Below are 15,812 nucleotides of genomic sequence, written 5' to 3'. Positions count from 1 at the left end.
AAGGCAATTAACGATCGCAGTGGGCACTCCAGGAGAGGGGTGGGGTGTGCCCTGACCCTGAACTTGGACAGAAATTGTGTTTCTTTGTAGTATCTGCAGAAGATGGCCCTAAGGCTGTTCTGGATCCGTTTCAGCCCAGCACACAAGGGCTGCCTGAGCTGACACCCATCCCATGCATTTCCAGGGACGCCTGGCAAAGCAGGGCACTCGCAGCGTGTTCTGCAGGCTGGCAGGATTTGAGGAGACAGCTGTGGGGATCGATGGCAAATGAGGTGCAGAACACATCCCACTTACAGCTGCTGCTGCCACAGCCCTGCCCCGGTGAGAGGAACAGCACCAGGAGTTCCTTCTTGAAGCAGAACATCTTGCTTGGCACCCACTTAGATGATCACTGGTATTTAACACCCCAGTTCTGCCTCATAAAGCTTTTAACAATTGCAGTTCATCCCAGTCAGCAGAAGCCAGTTGTTTTTCTGTCCTAATAAAACTGAAGGAGCAGGTGTCAGGATGTTCTCCAGGACTGGGGGATTGTTTTCTGTTGTCACCAGAAATAGCTTGAATCCAGTCATCTCTTTGTGCCAAAGGCGTGTAGGGTAGCATTTTGTCAGGAGAATTATTTCCCAGCATGAGGAAAGATGGAGAGGACCATCCATAGAGGTCTGAAGGACTGCCCTCCCATTTAAATAATTACTCTAATGCTGCTAGGGTTGTGTTATATTATTAATGATGTTAAAGTGCCTAGAGTCAGAGGAAAGCTTCATTTTAGATGATTTTTTGAATGTCAATGAATAAAATGTGCTAACCATATCAGGTTTATTATTAAAGAAATTGGTGAGTTGAGTGCCCAGATTTGAGAAGGCAAGAATATATTTATTATAAGGTTTATTATAAGTCTTGAAAAATACATGAGAGTATAAGGGAAAATGGATTTTATTTCTAATTAATGCTTATTTCTCTAAGGAAAAAAAAAAGCGTGCGAGAGTTTTGATTTGTTCTTGAGTGTGAGCTATTGCAACAGCTTGGAGAAGGAGCTGCACAAGTGCTAATCTACAATTACAACAGTGGGGGAAAGAACAGACTGAAGGGTTTTCAGCTCACTTAGGCTGTACTTGGTTGTTGCTGAGTTCTGTGCAGTACTTTACTTTGTAAGCAATTTAAGGTATTAAAATATTGCTTATCTCCATAAAAGTTACTGCTCATGAATCTCAGTGATGGCTTTTCCAATGGAACTTCAAGGAATTTAGCTGTCTTTAGTAAAAATATATGTAATGAGCAAATGTAGCGCTTCTCTTAGATAAGGTGTAACAATTCTGTCATTCTACATGGACAAAAAACCCCAAAAATCATCAGCAGTTTGGAAAGAATAAGGTTTGGTTCTTGTGGGGTTTTGGGGTTTTTGTTTTGTTTTGGTTTGATTTTTTTGTGGTGTTCTAATTGCTAAGCTAAAAATTTTACCATTGCAATAAAAAAAAATAATTCAATGACTTGCTGCAATCTCCTGACTTCAATTTAGCCTGGTTATGCATTTCTTTCTGCAGAATAATGCTCTAGGTTCGTTATGCAAGAGAACATTTTTTGTTGGTAGTGGTGTTTTATAACACTTTGCCTGTATTATTTACTTTGTTAATCTGTTAAATTGTGCACACGCAGGGCTTTGGCATTTGGGTATGATAGGGAAAGGTCACTGGGTACCTCAGAAATCTGATCCCTTGGCAGTCTGGAAAAATTGCAAGATGAAGGCCCAATTAACATTACCTTAGCAGTAGGACCATGAATGCCAAAAGCAGAAAGCACAGGCTTTGTTTGAATTGTGAATGTTTTGCTTCAGAGTTACAAGCTTGGATTTTGCAGGGAATGGAATCAGCTGGCTTTGGTGTGTTGCTATTTTAGCCCAGGGTGGCACAGCAGCACATGTCCTCATGTCACAAGATGCATTTCTCATTATGCTGCTGCCTCATTTAGGTGAGAGCCAAGTGTGCCCATCATGCCAGAGTCTGCCCAGCTGCTTGGGTTGGTTTATCTTTTTATTTTCTCTGCATGTCTGTGTGGGCACATCATCTGGGAAAGGCACAGAACTGTGGTGACAGCATGGTTGTATGCAGATGCCAGGTGTGCAATGCTGTGATTCATTACAGCAAACAGGAATAAAAAAGTTGAAAATAAGTCATAAAAGGGACTGCAGTGATGGAGTCTTCTCTCTAAAGTTGTTCTAGGAATGCAGTTGTTATAGTCCATTCTTCTGTGAACTTAAATCCATGGATTTAACCCTGTCACATGCCATCTCAAACAGAATTCAGATAAGATGCCATTATTTAAGGAGTGTTTCTGTTGTGTTAAAAATTAGATTATTCCATTTTCAACATTATCTTAACATACTTTTGTCCCAGTGTCTTACAGCTCTTAGTTGGCAGTGCATCAGAACAACTCTGTGAGGGAGTGCAACATGTGATTACCACCCCCTTAATTTTACTACTGGGAAAAAGATACTGATTTGGTAACAGTTTCATTATACTTCCATTTCTTCCATTTTCCCATGTTCCTGTAATTTTAAATTTTTAATTCAGTGATGTGCTGACTGTGTGGTGAGAAAATGGAGATTGTTTTATTTTCCCCTGTGGTTTCTCAAAGAGACTAACAAATCCTAAAGCAACAATAAACCCTTGGTCTTTTTGCCTCCTCATCCCAGGATTTGCATTTGGGGAGGCAGGAGAGACATTGGTTGCTTTGTAGGTGGGCAGAGTAGGTTTGCTCTTTTTCAGAAACACAAAATAATAAAAAATAATTTAGAAAAAGAGGAGGAGGTTTAGGTTCCTGCTTTCTCTAAAGTTTGAGCTAATAATACTTAGTTGTGGGTGTGAAACTCTCATTTCTGGAAGTTGTTTCTTCACTCTGGCTACCAGGGATTAAATTGTAGAATTGCTTGTTTTCACTCGGAATAACTGACTGTGCTCTCATTCCCATGCTTTCCTTTATTATCCATAACATTTTTCCATGGAAGAGGCAAGTTGCTAACTTGTGCCTGCACGTGTTTGGGTGCCATCACTGTGTTATTTTATAGCTCTGTTTTATTACTAGCAAGACAGCAGAGGAGGGGTAGAATTAAAAAACCCCAAACAACCAAAACTTGTGCACAGCCCTTCATCAACCTGGAGCCCAGAATTAGAGGGTTCCCTCTTCCACAACTCATCTCATACCATACTTTCAGCCTTTTATCCCTGGAATTCCTGCAGATCCCGCAGATACTTGTCCTTTAAGAAAAAGTTCTTTCATGCTGACTCGCATCAATTGCAGTTCCTGCACATTGGGCTGAATTTTGTGTGCAGGAGTGGCAGTTACATCCGTGTCTGAAAGCCAACTGTGCTGCAGGGGCAAACAGCTGCTGAGAGCTCCTGGGAGCAGGAGGATTCTTGTTGGAGCACGCTGAGAGCAGCAGGGATCTCACTCCTGGTTCTCCAGGAGCAGAACCTGCTCACTGATGGGACAGTCCCCAGGCCAAGGGTGAAAACAACCCTCTTCTTAGGGCATCACAGAGTTGGGAAGGCACCTGGGAATGTGATCACATCCTAGGAATTATACCTTTGTGGGAAAAAAAAAGAAAAAAAAAGCTCCTTTTTAAGAAACTAGAGCTATTTTGATTCCTTGGACTCATCAAAGGGATGCACACCACACCACAAGAATGGGAAGGAATTCATGGGAATCAGCCTGAAGAGCAGGAGCAGAAAGTTCACCACGTGGCATCCCATGACATGAAAGGGAGGAGCATGTTCAAATCTTCCCGTCAGGCTCAAAAGTTCATATGTAGGTAACTAGGCAAGGCTTAGATGTGCTAAATAAATCTGTAGGGAAGAGGGATTTGATATGCTGAGAGAATCAGGATGCAGAGTGTAACATGTACAGCTGAAGGGAATTTGCTTTTGTGTTCACAGATGTGTGTTTTAGTCAGTTAAATTGTGTTCTGGACTCTTTTTCTTGGAAGATCTCAAATTGCCAAGATTATGAAATGGAGCAGATTCATGTTCAAGGGTGTGTCAACTTACTCATCCTTGAGTAGGAGGAGTGAAAGCTTCCCTAGGGTCCTTTCTGACAACATTTATTCATTTTCTATTCAGAAGGGGAAAAGAAGCCACAGTTTGGGAAATGTGTTCATCATTCATGGAATCATTCACTGGAAAAGGCAGATACCTTTGCAGACAGACAGACCAGGAGATCTACAGGCAGATGAGAGAATTGTTTGGAGTTGGCTGATAACAAACCAACTGTGAAGATGGCTCTGAAACTCCATCCTACATCTCAGGCAGGACTAAAAGGGAGATATCTTGAATTCAATGCAATACAGGTTCCACTGATGGTAGTCAGTTATGATTACTTTTATAAATAATTGGGTAGATGCCACTTTTTTACAGGGTAGGATTCCCACTTTTGCTATAAATGCCAAGTGGTCAGAGCTCTTGCCAGGGAAGGACATTTCTAAGCCCTTTTAACAATGTAATAGCCAATATTAATTCACTCTTATTGTGGTCCTGTTTGTTGCAGGTGAATTGAGAATATCCAACAACATCGCCAAGAGCCATTTTTTTCAATCTGCTGAAAATGCCAGCAATCTGCCTCCATCAGTCTTGGAGTGTTACGTACTCCCAGTCCTGGGGAGGTTCTCAGGAAAAGGCCAGGTGTGCTCAGCACACATGGTGATACTCAGAACAACTTGCCTGCCTTACTGCTGCACCCTTTTTCAGGTAATGCAACCCGTGCATCCCAGGGCGATTCAGAACCTGTATGACAAGTATTTGGGATGGAGCTGGCAGTTCTGCCAGCTCTCATTCTCAGGGTAACATTTGCTGCTCTTTTTAATTACACAGAAAGTGCTCAGAATTACGTGTGTGTCTGTGATATTTCACAGAATCACAGAATATCCTGAGTTGGAAGGGACCCACAAGGATCATCAAAGTCCAGCTCCTGGCCCTACACAGGACACCCCACACAAGGTACCCTAGAGCATTGTTCAAATACTTCTTGAACTCCAGCAGGTTTGGTGCTGTAGCCATTTCCCTGAGGACCCTGAGCCATTTCCTCAAATGTAAATTAATCCTTAAATATCCTAATGAAGGAAGTAATTAGGTGTTGGGGGGAGTGAGTTAAAATACATATGGTTATGTGACTTGCCCTCAAACATCCAAGTCATTAAATAAATGCACTGTCATGATGGAAAGGTTAGATGGGACTCAGGTGGATCCATCTGGCCAGGTTCAAGAGCACTACCTATCTTCCAGATACCTATCAGGGAAACTATTTTCTGCTGTGGCAGCTGAGCCTAGAGGTATGTAAAAATTCCTACCACCAGCTGTCCTGGCAGTTCCCTAGGTGGCTAAACTGGGCTGCCATGCCTGCACAGGTCCAGTGACCAGTAGAACCAGGCCCTCAGCCTGATTCAGGGACACAGCAAAGGGGTGACTGTTCCACCTGGATCCCGGGAGAAACCCACTCTGCTGTGCACACTCAGAGCCTTGTAGCACTGAGCCAGTGCCATGCTCAGAAAAACCACACGCTTCTGTCAAAAGGGTAAGGGAAGAGAAGCAGCAGAGCTTCCTTCCCATAATATCCTAATAAATGTAGCCAGCTAGGGAGCAGGAAATCTCAATTTAGTTTCATCTTGGCCTGATGAGATGCAGCCCACTCATGACTCAGAAGGCTGCTGTAGCCACTAGGTTATGACATAATCCAGGGCCTTGTGTCTTCCATCCCTCCTCCTGATTTTAAGACCTCTGTCAGAGGAGTAGAAAGAGATCTAGCATTGCAAGTAGTGCTGTGATTGGGATGTTGGAGATCCACATTTGGGGGAGCTTCACTGCTTTGGCTGAGGAGAGAGCAGAGACTCTTGATTAGGTGTTACCTCCCACAGGTACTGGGAGCTGCAATTGGAGGCCCCCGAAGTCCTGCCCTTGGAGTTCAGTGAAATTAGTCCTGCAGACAAGTCATGCAGCTGTAGGTTTGGAGTCAGGATATGTAAATGGTAGAATTTGGCCAGGAACACAAGACTGCTGATTCACAGAGCTGTGGAGCAACCATGCTTGAAGCATAACTTGAGGATGCAGCAGCTCTGTGTTTGTTTGCCTGGATGTCTTCTGATACTGCCCTCGTGATCTGCTATGCCTCCTGAAAGGAAAATAAATGATGTATAGTAGGAGAACCATTTTTTTAAAGAAGTTGCTAATTTTGGAGGCAGTAGGAGACTGCATAACTTTTTGATCACTGTATTTTAGAAAAAAAAAAAGGTGTTTATAACATGACTGGAGGAACTTGCAATGTAGGTTCATCAGTTAAGGACCTAAGCATTCTCAGGATTGTGTAGTTTTATACCTCTGTTGTGCTAGAAATTACATCCTGCTGATGAAGGGACATTTCAAACCAGCTTAGCTAGACAACAAAGGAAGATAAAACACTATTCATGAAGGGGCTAAAGTTGTCACACTCACTTTGTCTTAAAATTTGCAAGTTCTCTGGCTAATCAGATGATTTTATCCTATCTCTTCTAGGCTGGAAGTACTCTCTTTTGGAATCTGACTTTGCCTTATGACTGTGGTGCTGTTCCCTTCTGTATGATGCATATTTGTGCCCATATACCTTTTTTATTATGCCTTGTTCTCATTAGCTCTGTCTGCCCTCTCCCCTGCATTTGTTTGGTTGATGCTTCACCCACATGTGCAGTCAGGAGAACTCTTCAAAGTCCCTTTGGCCTTTTGAACATAGAGTGTCTGGCAGAGCTTCTGCAGCCACAAGCTCTACAACCACTTCTGTCCTACTCTTTAATCACACCAGCACCAGTGGAGTGCTCACACTTCTGGTCATATGGTAGTACCAGGGTCACGTTACTATATTTCATATTTTTTTCACCCTTTAAGTGCCAGCTGCAGAAAAACACAGAGTCCTCCTTGACAATGCCAATAACAAGAGCATAAGTGGATTTGTTGTGGAAAAAAATAAACACCAGGCAGAATTACTCTCTTAGTAATTTATTTCTTGGATATGGATTGTAAGTCCTACATAGGACAGGACTTCCTCATTTTTCCTTATGAACTTGGACTTCATTAAGAAACTGGAGAAACAGGGTGACAGTTGCTGGAGAACATATCATATGTTCTTGGAGGAACAGACAATAATTACCCCGTATCATTTACAAAACCAAATCATAAACAAAGCATAAGCAAAGTTAAAGCTTCTTAGATACAATCACAGGCTTCTGCATATTATCCAGAGTGTAAATAGAGCTTACCCTTCTGTCTTAGAGAAATTTCCAGCCTCTGAGTCTGCAAGATTTGGCATTCAAGCCAATAGCAACATATCCAAAGATTAACGTGGAGAACAAGGCAAACATGGTGTAGCAATGACTAACAGACATATTTCAGGTGTAATAAGAACACCTTCTTTGCCTAACAAAATCACCACTCTCCAACAAAGCCCTGACTAAAATGGGACCAGGACATCTGTGTCCGGAAGGAAATCACATCTAAATGATGCAAGAGATTGGTCATCATCATCATGCTGCTATTGCATGCCACGTCCAGTGAAATCCTGGCAAACAGGACTTCACTCAAGTGCCAGACCTGATTGTTTAACTATAGACAACTGCCTGCAAGACTTTTAATGAGGACATGGTAATTTTTTTTTTTTTCTGTAATTTAACAAGCTGGTTTCATTTTTGAAACAAATGCTTGGAAAAGCCACATGTGAGGTTCTCAGTGTCTGTTGGGGCACAGTCTTGCAGCGCCCCAGCAAGATGAGCAGAGCAACCCTGGTGACACCAGGTGAAATGAGCTGCAGCCCTACAGTGGCTGTGCAAAGCCACAGCAGGCAGGAAGGGCAATGCCAAGCCAGGAAGGCAAGTCAAGGAGGTCAGGGCAGGATCAGGCACAAGACCAGGCAGATCCCAGCCTGGAGGAGACTTCTCACAGCTCTTTTCCCTTCAGTCTTGTCCCAGGTTACAGCGCTGGCCCCGAACATGGGCACCAAACCCATTGGAGCAGGGTTGAAGGGTGTGTTGGTGCTCAAACACCCCTGACACTGTGAAAACTAAAATGCAGTTGTATTTGTTAGGGCATGCAAAACACTTGCAAGAAAACCTCAAACCAGCATAAATTACAAATCTGAAACACGGATCAGGGTCTGTGTAAGCCTGTCTCAGTTTTATGATGTGTCTCAGTTTTATGATCTGTCTCACTGAACCTGAGCCATGCCTTCAGCAAGTCTGGCTTGAGTTATATATTTTGGCTTAAATGGTTTAAAACCTGAGGTTTAAAAGGTTTGTGAAATAGTCATTTATAACCTTCTGGTTTCAGCAGCTTTTTGACCACATACAGTCACTAATATAACTGCTCTTACATGCAAGAACCTGGGGCACTTAAACAAAGGCCTTAGAAAATGGCACCTTTTAGTGTTAAAGGTCTTTCTTACAAGGCAGTCTGTGTAGGTTTGCAGCATGAAGTGATCTCCAAATTAAAGGCAGTCACACTATTCTCCCAAGTGTGTCATTACAAAATAATACCTGTTTGTAATGCCCCACCATGAAATGTTGAATTTCCAGTGAAGACACTGACCAGTGCTGTGATTCTGCAAGGGATTATCTTTATGCATCGTGCTCACACATTCCTTTGAAGTCACAGGGAAGGCACTCAGTGCTGGAAGTTGAACATATTTGAATCTTGACAAGGTCATAAAATGTTTGGAATTAATTTTGAGAAGCCTGTGGGCCTACTGCTAATAGAATTAAGATGCAGCTTCCTTGCTTAATGTTGAAATACTCCCTGTAAAGATAATAAGTAGATTGAAATACGAAAAAAAAAATTAGGTGAAAATTTATAGTTTTTTAATAGGCTCCCAAGGCTCTCAACTCCAAATAAAGTTGAGAGGAGCCATGAGGCTTTAACCCCTCTGCAAGCAATCATGTTGCTAGGAAGAATAAACCTTATCAAGCCCTTTTACTTCCTGTGCTTATGTACCAGTAACAGTGAAATAAGAACACTGATTTCCTTTGTAAATCAACTGGTGAAAAGTACCAGAAAAGTTGTTATCAATGCAATGAAAACCTTCTTTTGTGAATAATTTCCATGTGCCATTTCAGATGCAGGATTTTTGGCACTCATGTAGAAAAATATTATTATATTGAATCCACTGATGTTTCCTTACCACAAGCAATTAAAATAAAAGGTATAAACTGCCCCTTTATACCTTTATATGCCCCTTTAACTGCTCCTTGAAAAATTAAAATTGATGCTTTGAAAGAGCTGTTTTCACATTCTTTCCTGTGTGGTTTAACTACAGTCAAAATAACCGAGAATATTGGATTATAACAATATTTCTTTGTTGTGCTGGAAAATGGATATCAAAGTATAGCAAGACAGTAAAAACATCATAGCACAGCACGCATGTGTCCCATGATTAACACAGAACTAACAAAGGCTTAGAAAGAAAGGTAGTGAACCTGGACAGTGACAAGAGAAAAGCTTTGAAGAGGATGACATGACAGAAATGCCAGCCCTGGGGAAAGTATCACATCCTCCCATGACCCATGGGTTTGCAGCAGGTATTTCCAAGGAGTGAAAGAAGGGCAGGAGGTGGCCCTGGATGCTGGGCACAACTGGGAGAGGGGTCCAGCTGCCTCCCAGAGCAGTTTTGGGCTCTCAGTTTGACATCCCCACCTGGGCACTGTCTCTGCCACTGCTTGTGCCCACTGAGAGCCGCCCTGCTGAAATCCCTTTGTGTGGATGGATGGAATGAAGCAGAGTAGAGGTAGTGATGAAGGTAATCTCACCCCTAAGAAGTTACAGCTGCGCTAATTATCAAGAATTAGGAACAGGCCTGCCCTTAACAGGCCACAGCTAGATCCAATTAGGATGGGTATTGTAAAAGAGTAGGTTGGCTGGTCAAGAAGTTAGAGTTTTTTGGCTGTGTTGTGAGGAAGAAGGAGTCAGTACTGTGAGGAGCTGCCCGTGAGCCCTCACCAAGAAGGCATGGAGCCTTTGCTGTAAGATGACAACACCTTTGTGCCTCCAGACCTGCAGCACATCAGGAAACAGCTCTGGCACAGAGACCTCACCTCCTGCTGCTCCTGCACCACAGCTACCTGCTCCAGCTTGTGGTCACAGAAGAGGTGACAGACATTCACGGAGGAGAGTGTTTGGAAACAATTCTGGCACAGAGACCTCACCTCCTGCTGCTCCTGCACCACAGCTGCCTGCTCCAGCTTGTGGGCACAGGGTGATAAGGAGAGGTGACAGACATTCATGGAGGAGAGTGTTTGGAAACAACGCAGAGCTGGGATCAGAGCTTGCTTCCACAAGGACTCTTCAGCCACACGAATATTCTCAATGAGGTGAAGAGGAGGAAAGAAAGCATTTCACCTGTAAAATTTTCTGTAAAAAGAGCAGAGCTGGCAGAGGAGTGAAGAGTTTGATTAGAAAAAATAAAGTCACAGGACAAAATTTACAGACTGCTGGCGCAGGGAGGGGAGGCTGCAAAATGCTTAGCTGGACAAAGCTAAGGAAGAGACATGGAACTGCTTTTAAATTCCTCTGTCTGGGAGAAGATTATATAGAGATTAAGGGAAGTGCATGTTTGCAGTGATAATGCAGCTTGAGGGACAGCCAAGAGATCAAGAGTTGTTCAGAGGTTTACCACTCATCCAGTGTCTTTCAGCAAGTGAAGCCACAATTGAGGCACTTTCTGGCCAGGAAGCACTGCCAGCACTCACAGGTTCAAAGTGTGCCAGGCCAAAGCAAAAGCACAGGTTACAGTGCATCTGTCTGAGCATAAAAAGTCAAAACTTCATTTTGATTAGGATAATTCTAACCTAAAGATCAGCTTGGACATGCACCTAGACTGAGAGAACACAGATGGCTCTTGCCCATGCTCTATGCCCATCAAAAGCTGTGTTCCTGCATCCATGTGGTGCCAAGCACCCACAAAAAAAGCTGCTGGGAGCAGAGTATATTGTCTTTGGATCAGCACCAGGCTACTGTGATAACACAGCTTTTACTTGGAATATACATGGATGCTTATGCTGTATAAACATGGCTTGAAAGGTGCTTGTGTAATGAAAAAAAGCATCACATATTCCTAATTGCTTTTTATTCAGCTATATTACTGCAGAATAACAGATTTGTTTAGGGTATAAAAGACCTCTGAGATTATTGAGCCCAACCTTTGGGCAAACACCATCTTGTCAACTAAGCCATGGCTCCAAGTGCCACGTCCAGTTGTTTCTTGAACACCTCCAGGGATGGAAACTCCACCATTTCCTCAGGCAGCCCATTCCAATGCTTAACAACCCTTTTTGTGAAGAAATTCCTCCTAATATCCAACTCAAACCTCCCCTGGTGCAGCTTTTGTCGAGCATCAGTTTTCTCCAACAAATTTAAGTACAATCTTACTCTTCCCTCAGCAATCCAGGGCCTCTGGGAAAGCTTTGTGTTGAAAACCAGCTGCTGTGAAAAGCTGGCTGCTACAATCAGTGCAGAGACTTGGATCCAAGCAGCACAAATCAGGACATGGCAACCAAGAGCACGCCAAGCTGCAGCAGAGCAGCTCCAGGTGTGTTTTTCTCACCCTCTTGCCCAGCTGTGTCCCTCTTTGCTGAACATCTGGAGATAGGAGCCAGCTTTACATAGGTATTCCAAATAAGACTCTGCTGTTTTCTAAAGCAGGAGCCTTCTCCAGGCTTTTCATCAATAGCTGACTTTCCTCTTTCAGATCTTACCTCCTGTGTGTTAAATTAGTTGCAGGATTAGCCCACCCCTAAAATTTACATGTAAATTCCATGTGTCCTACCTGCAAGAGCTGTTGATGCAATTTTTCACACCAATGAAGGGCACTTGTCAGGAGACAGCTCCATGGTCTCTCTCCATGTGAATCTATGACCATTTTAGTAACAGAAAACAGAAGTTCAGAAAAGTCTGAAATGAATGAAAAATGCAAATCTTGAGCTCATCTGCAAATTTCTAACATCTCTTAGGTCTGTATCTGCCCAACTCAGCTCCTTTATGCTTCAAATAAAATACATTCTATTCAACATGGCCAAGCTTAAACAAAAACTCAGGGAAGAGGGTGCGTGGGTTTTTTTTTTTGTTGCTTTTTGTGGGGTTTTTTGTTTGTTTGGTTTTTTGTTTTGTTGGTTTGTTTTTGTTTTTTTTTCTGTGGATTTGCAACCCTCATTCTCCTGCCCATTCTGTTCTGTACACAGTCAATGAGCCCCTTGGGGCTCTTCTTTTTTGGAGAAAACTTCAGACACTGAGTGCTACTTGAAAAATATACTATCCTTAGTTAGATAATTGCAGTGCTTAGGTGTGAGCAAAGATCTATAATTGTTAAGTTAAAAAAGAAGTAAAATGTCTGAGAAGACAAAGCTGGATTTACTCTTCCTGAGAACATGGTGAGGCAACACTTTACAAATACACGTCCTGATTCTGTGTTACTAACTGGTTTATACTAATGAATTACAAAAATGCCTATTATAAAATTTGACACTTGCACTATTTTGCAAAATTCCACAGATACATAGAAATGTATCTGAGTCTTATGATACCCAAAATCTAGGAATAAGCCAGCTGTAACAAAGTCAAAACAACGCATTAGAAGGACAGATAAGGGATTGGTAAAGGATTCACTGTAAAACTGTGGGAAATTAAGAGCTCGTTTGCTGAAGGATGCCTTAGCTTTGTTCTCTCTTTTCCACCGGTTTGATGGTTGCACTTGGGAGCAGATTTCCCATTCTTGTAATGACTTTGGAGAACGAGGCACAAACTATGGGGTGGAAAAGCCACCTAGTGGTACAGGGACATGGTGCCAGGCAGGAGCAGGTACCTCTGAATTCCAAGGAAAGTTTTGTTCTCATGCTGGGACATCGTGCCCTGGCATGTTATAAAGGGTACTTGTTATTATTCATGGAAGTCTGGAATGTGTGTTGTGGGATTGTGGGTGCATGAAACCCACATGCAAATTAGAGAAATTTTCCAAAGGACAGCAGCATGAAACTTTGTGTTGGATCATTGCCTGTTTTATATGTGCTGTGTAGACAATAACTTCTCATTAAGAGCTATTTCAAAGAATTAAGAGGATGAATGATTTTGCCTCATTTTTCTTTCCACCTATCCAAATAAAGGTAGGAATTGCTATAAGCCCAGCTGCCCAGAGCACAAAAAAAGAGAAGAAAGGTTATAAAGACAACACCCATTTGTACTTTATATTTTAATTTTCATTCTTTCATAGCTTTGAGGCATGACACTCAGTGCATTTGCAGGGCTGGTTATCCATATTTCTGCTCTGGATCCACTGGTGATTTTTCTGAGAATAATTTCTACATGTGCTGAAAAGAGATGGGAAAGCCATCCAATCTGGGGAAACAAAAATCCACCCTCTGACAAAGGGCTGCTGGATAGGGTTGAAAGGCTCACTGCATGATCAACGTGTGAAAGTCTGTCTCCTCTGAAAGGCTGAGAGTGCTGGGGATTGATTACAACAGCTCCATTCCTTCAGGACCCTCCAGCTCAGCACAAGCAGCACAGAGTCATTGCAAGAATGAAGGTGTATCTCCCTTTGGCACACCAGTGATTAAACCTGAGCCTCTGTAAAGAGTAATAGAACAGACAGCATGTTCTTATCTAAATAGTCAAAATGCAAAGTCAAACACCTGTGCTGAGGTCTGGGGTTTATAACACTAAGGTCTTTGGGGTTTATAACACCAAGGTCTTTGCAGCCTTGTGCTCAAAGCAGAGTGTTCTCTCATTTGCAGATTCATCTGTGAGCACATGGAGCAGGGAGCTCTGCAGGCTCGAGGGGTTACACTCATGGCACGGGGAAGTCTCTCAGGGCTCTTTAGCCTGGCATGGTTGCTGAGTGGAAGGACAGAGAGGGGGACGCCCATGCCAGGCTAGAGCTAGGTTAAACAACTGCTGAAAATTGTGGGACTGTGCAAGCAAGCACACAGCACGCTCCTGACTGCAGCCCCTCTGTAACATGTGCATCCAGCTGTGAGGCTCAAGCAGCCCTTGGACACTGCTCATCTGCAGTATCAGGGAAAGGGGATATGGCAAAGCTGTATAGGGGACAGATAGGAATAAAGGGGACTGTGAAAACGAAGCCTCTTTAGGTAAATGAATTTCATCTTCAGAATGGGAGACTTAACAAGTCAAGCTAGGCAATTAGAGTAATTACCACTAAATGTTTAATTAAATAAAGGCATGAGCAAATACATGCCAGGCCTGAGGTTTCCTCCTGTAGTAAATGCATGAATGTGCTGATCTGTGCACCAAATAAATCACAGCATTTAGGCATGTAATCTAACAGAACTGCATCTGCTGAGCTAGAGGAGGAGGGAGGACACGTAGGAAAATACCTGAAAGCACCAGCATTGCTCCAGTGGACATGCAGCTTGGCAGCCAGGGAGGTCAGTGGGAATAGCAGGGACATAGGTTATGAAATGAAAATTCCTATCCAGAAGGGAAAGGGAATCTTGCAATTTCAATGGGGACCAACTGGGCAATCTTTAGTCCATGTCCCTGCACTCAATGGCATGCCATGGCTTTTGATGGCTTTCAGTTCAGCGATGATTATTTTTGGTTTTTATCAGTATCCATGCCATGTCTTCAGTATCTTCCCCTCAAAGTTGTGTGTTCCTCCTTGATTTTTTCTCCTGCTTTTGCAACATCTGTCAGCTTAGGTTCGGCATGTTTTGGCCCTTTGCACTGCAACAGATTTCCTCCCAGACCATTTTCTGGTGGTCACTAAATGTCCCAATTTTCTGCATTTTGTGGGTTTTTTTCAGCCGCATTTCATTTGATCATATCTCCTTTCCAGAGCGTTTGTAAGCCTTTCTTTTCTGGGTCACAAGATTCCCTTTCCCTTCCGGAAAGCAAAGTTCATTTCCTTTCGGGAAGGGAAAGAGAATCTTGCAATTTCAGTGGGGACCAATTGGGCAATCTTGGTCCATGTCCCCGCACTTGATGGCATGCCATGGCTTTTGATGGCTTTCAGTTTGGTGATGACTTTTTTTTTCCATTTTGTTTCAGTATCCATGCCATTTCTCTGATATCTTCCCCTCTAAGTTGTGTCTTCCTCCTTGATTTTTTCTCCTGCTTTTGCAACATCTGTCAGCTTAGTTTTGCCATGTTTTGGCCCTTTGCACTGCATGGCATGTAATCCTGATCCATTTTCTGGTAGTCACTAAATTTCCCAATTTTCTTTTTTTTTTCTTCAATTACATTTTTTCTGATGATAGCTCGTTTGCAGAGGATTTGTAAGTGCTTCTTTTCTGTTTCCAGCATTGGAACGGTGATGAATTTTGGCATGCTTTGTTCTATGTCCCTGCACGTGATGGCATGCCATGGCTTTGATGGTTTTCAGTTCGGTGATGATTTTTTGTAAATTTTTTTTTTCCAGTATCCATGCCATGTCTCTGATATCTACCTCTCAAAGCTGTCTTCCTCCTTGATTTTTTCACCAGCTTTTGCAACATCTGTCAGCTTAGGTTTGGCATGTTTTGGCCCTTTGCACTGCACCTGGTTTCCTCCCAGACCATTTTCTGGTAGTCACTAAATGTCCCAATTTTCTGGTCTGTGTGCATTTTTTGCAGTTGGATTTCATTTGATCCCCTTTTCCAGAGTGTTTGTAAGCCTTTCTTTTCTGGGTCACAAGTTTCCGTTTCCCTTCCTGAATGGACAAATCGTCGCCGAACTGAAAGGCATCGAAAGCTGTGACATGCCATGAAGTGCATGGACATGCAACAAAACTCACCCCTTTCTTTTCTGGGTCACAAGATTCCCTTTCCT

This window comes from Passer montanus, unplaced genomic scaffold (assembly GCF_014805655.1).
Source record: "Passer montanus isolate IOZ18808 unplaced genomic scaffold, ASM1480565v1 scaffold82, whole genome shotgun sequence".
Classification (NCBI taxonomy): domain Eukaryota; kingdom Metazoa; phylum Chordata; class Aves; order Passeriformes; family Passeridae; genus Passer; species Passer montanus.
This window is presented reverse-complemented; position numbering follows the sequence as displayed.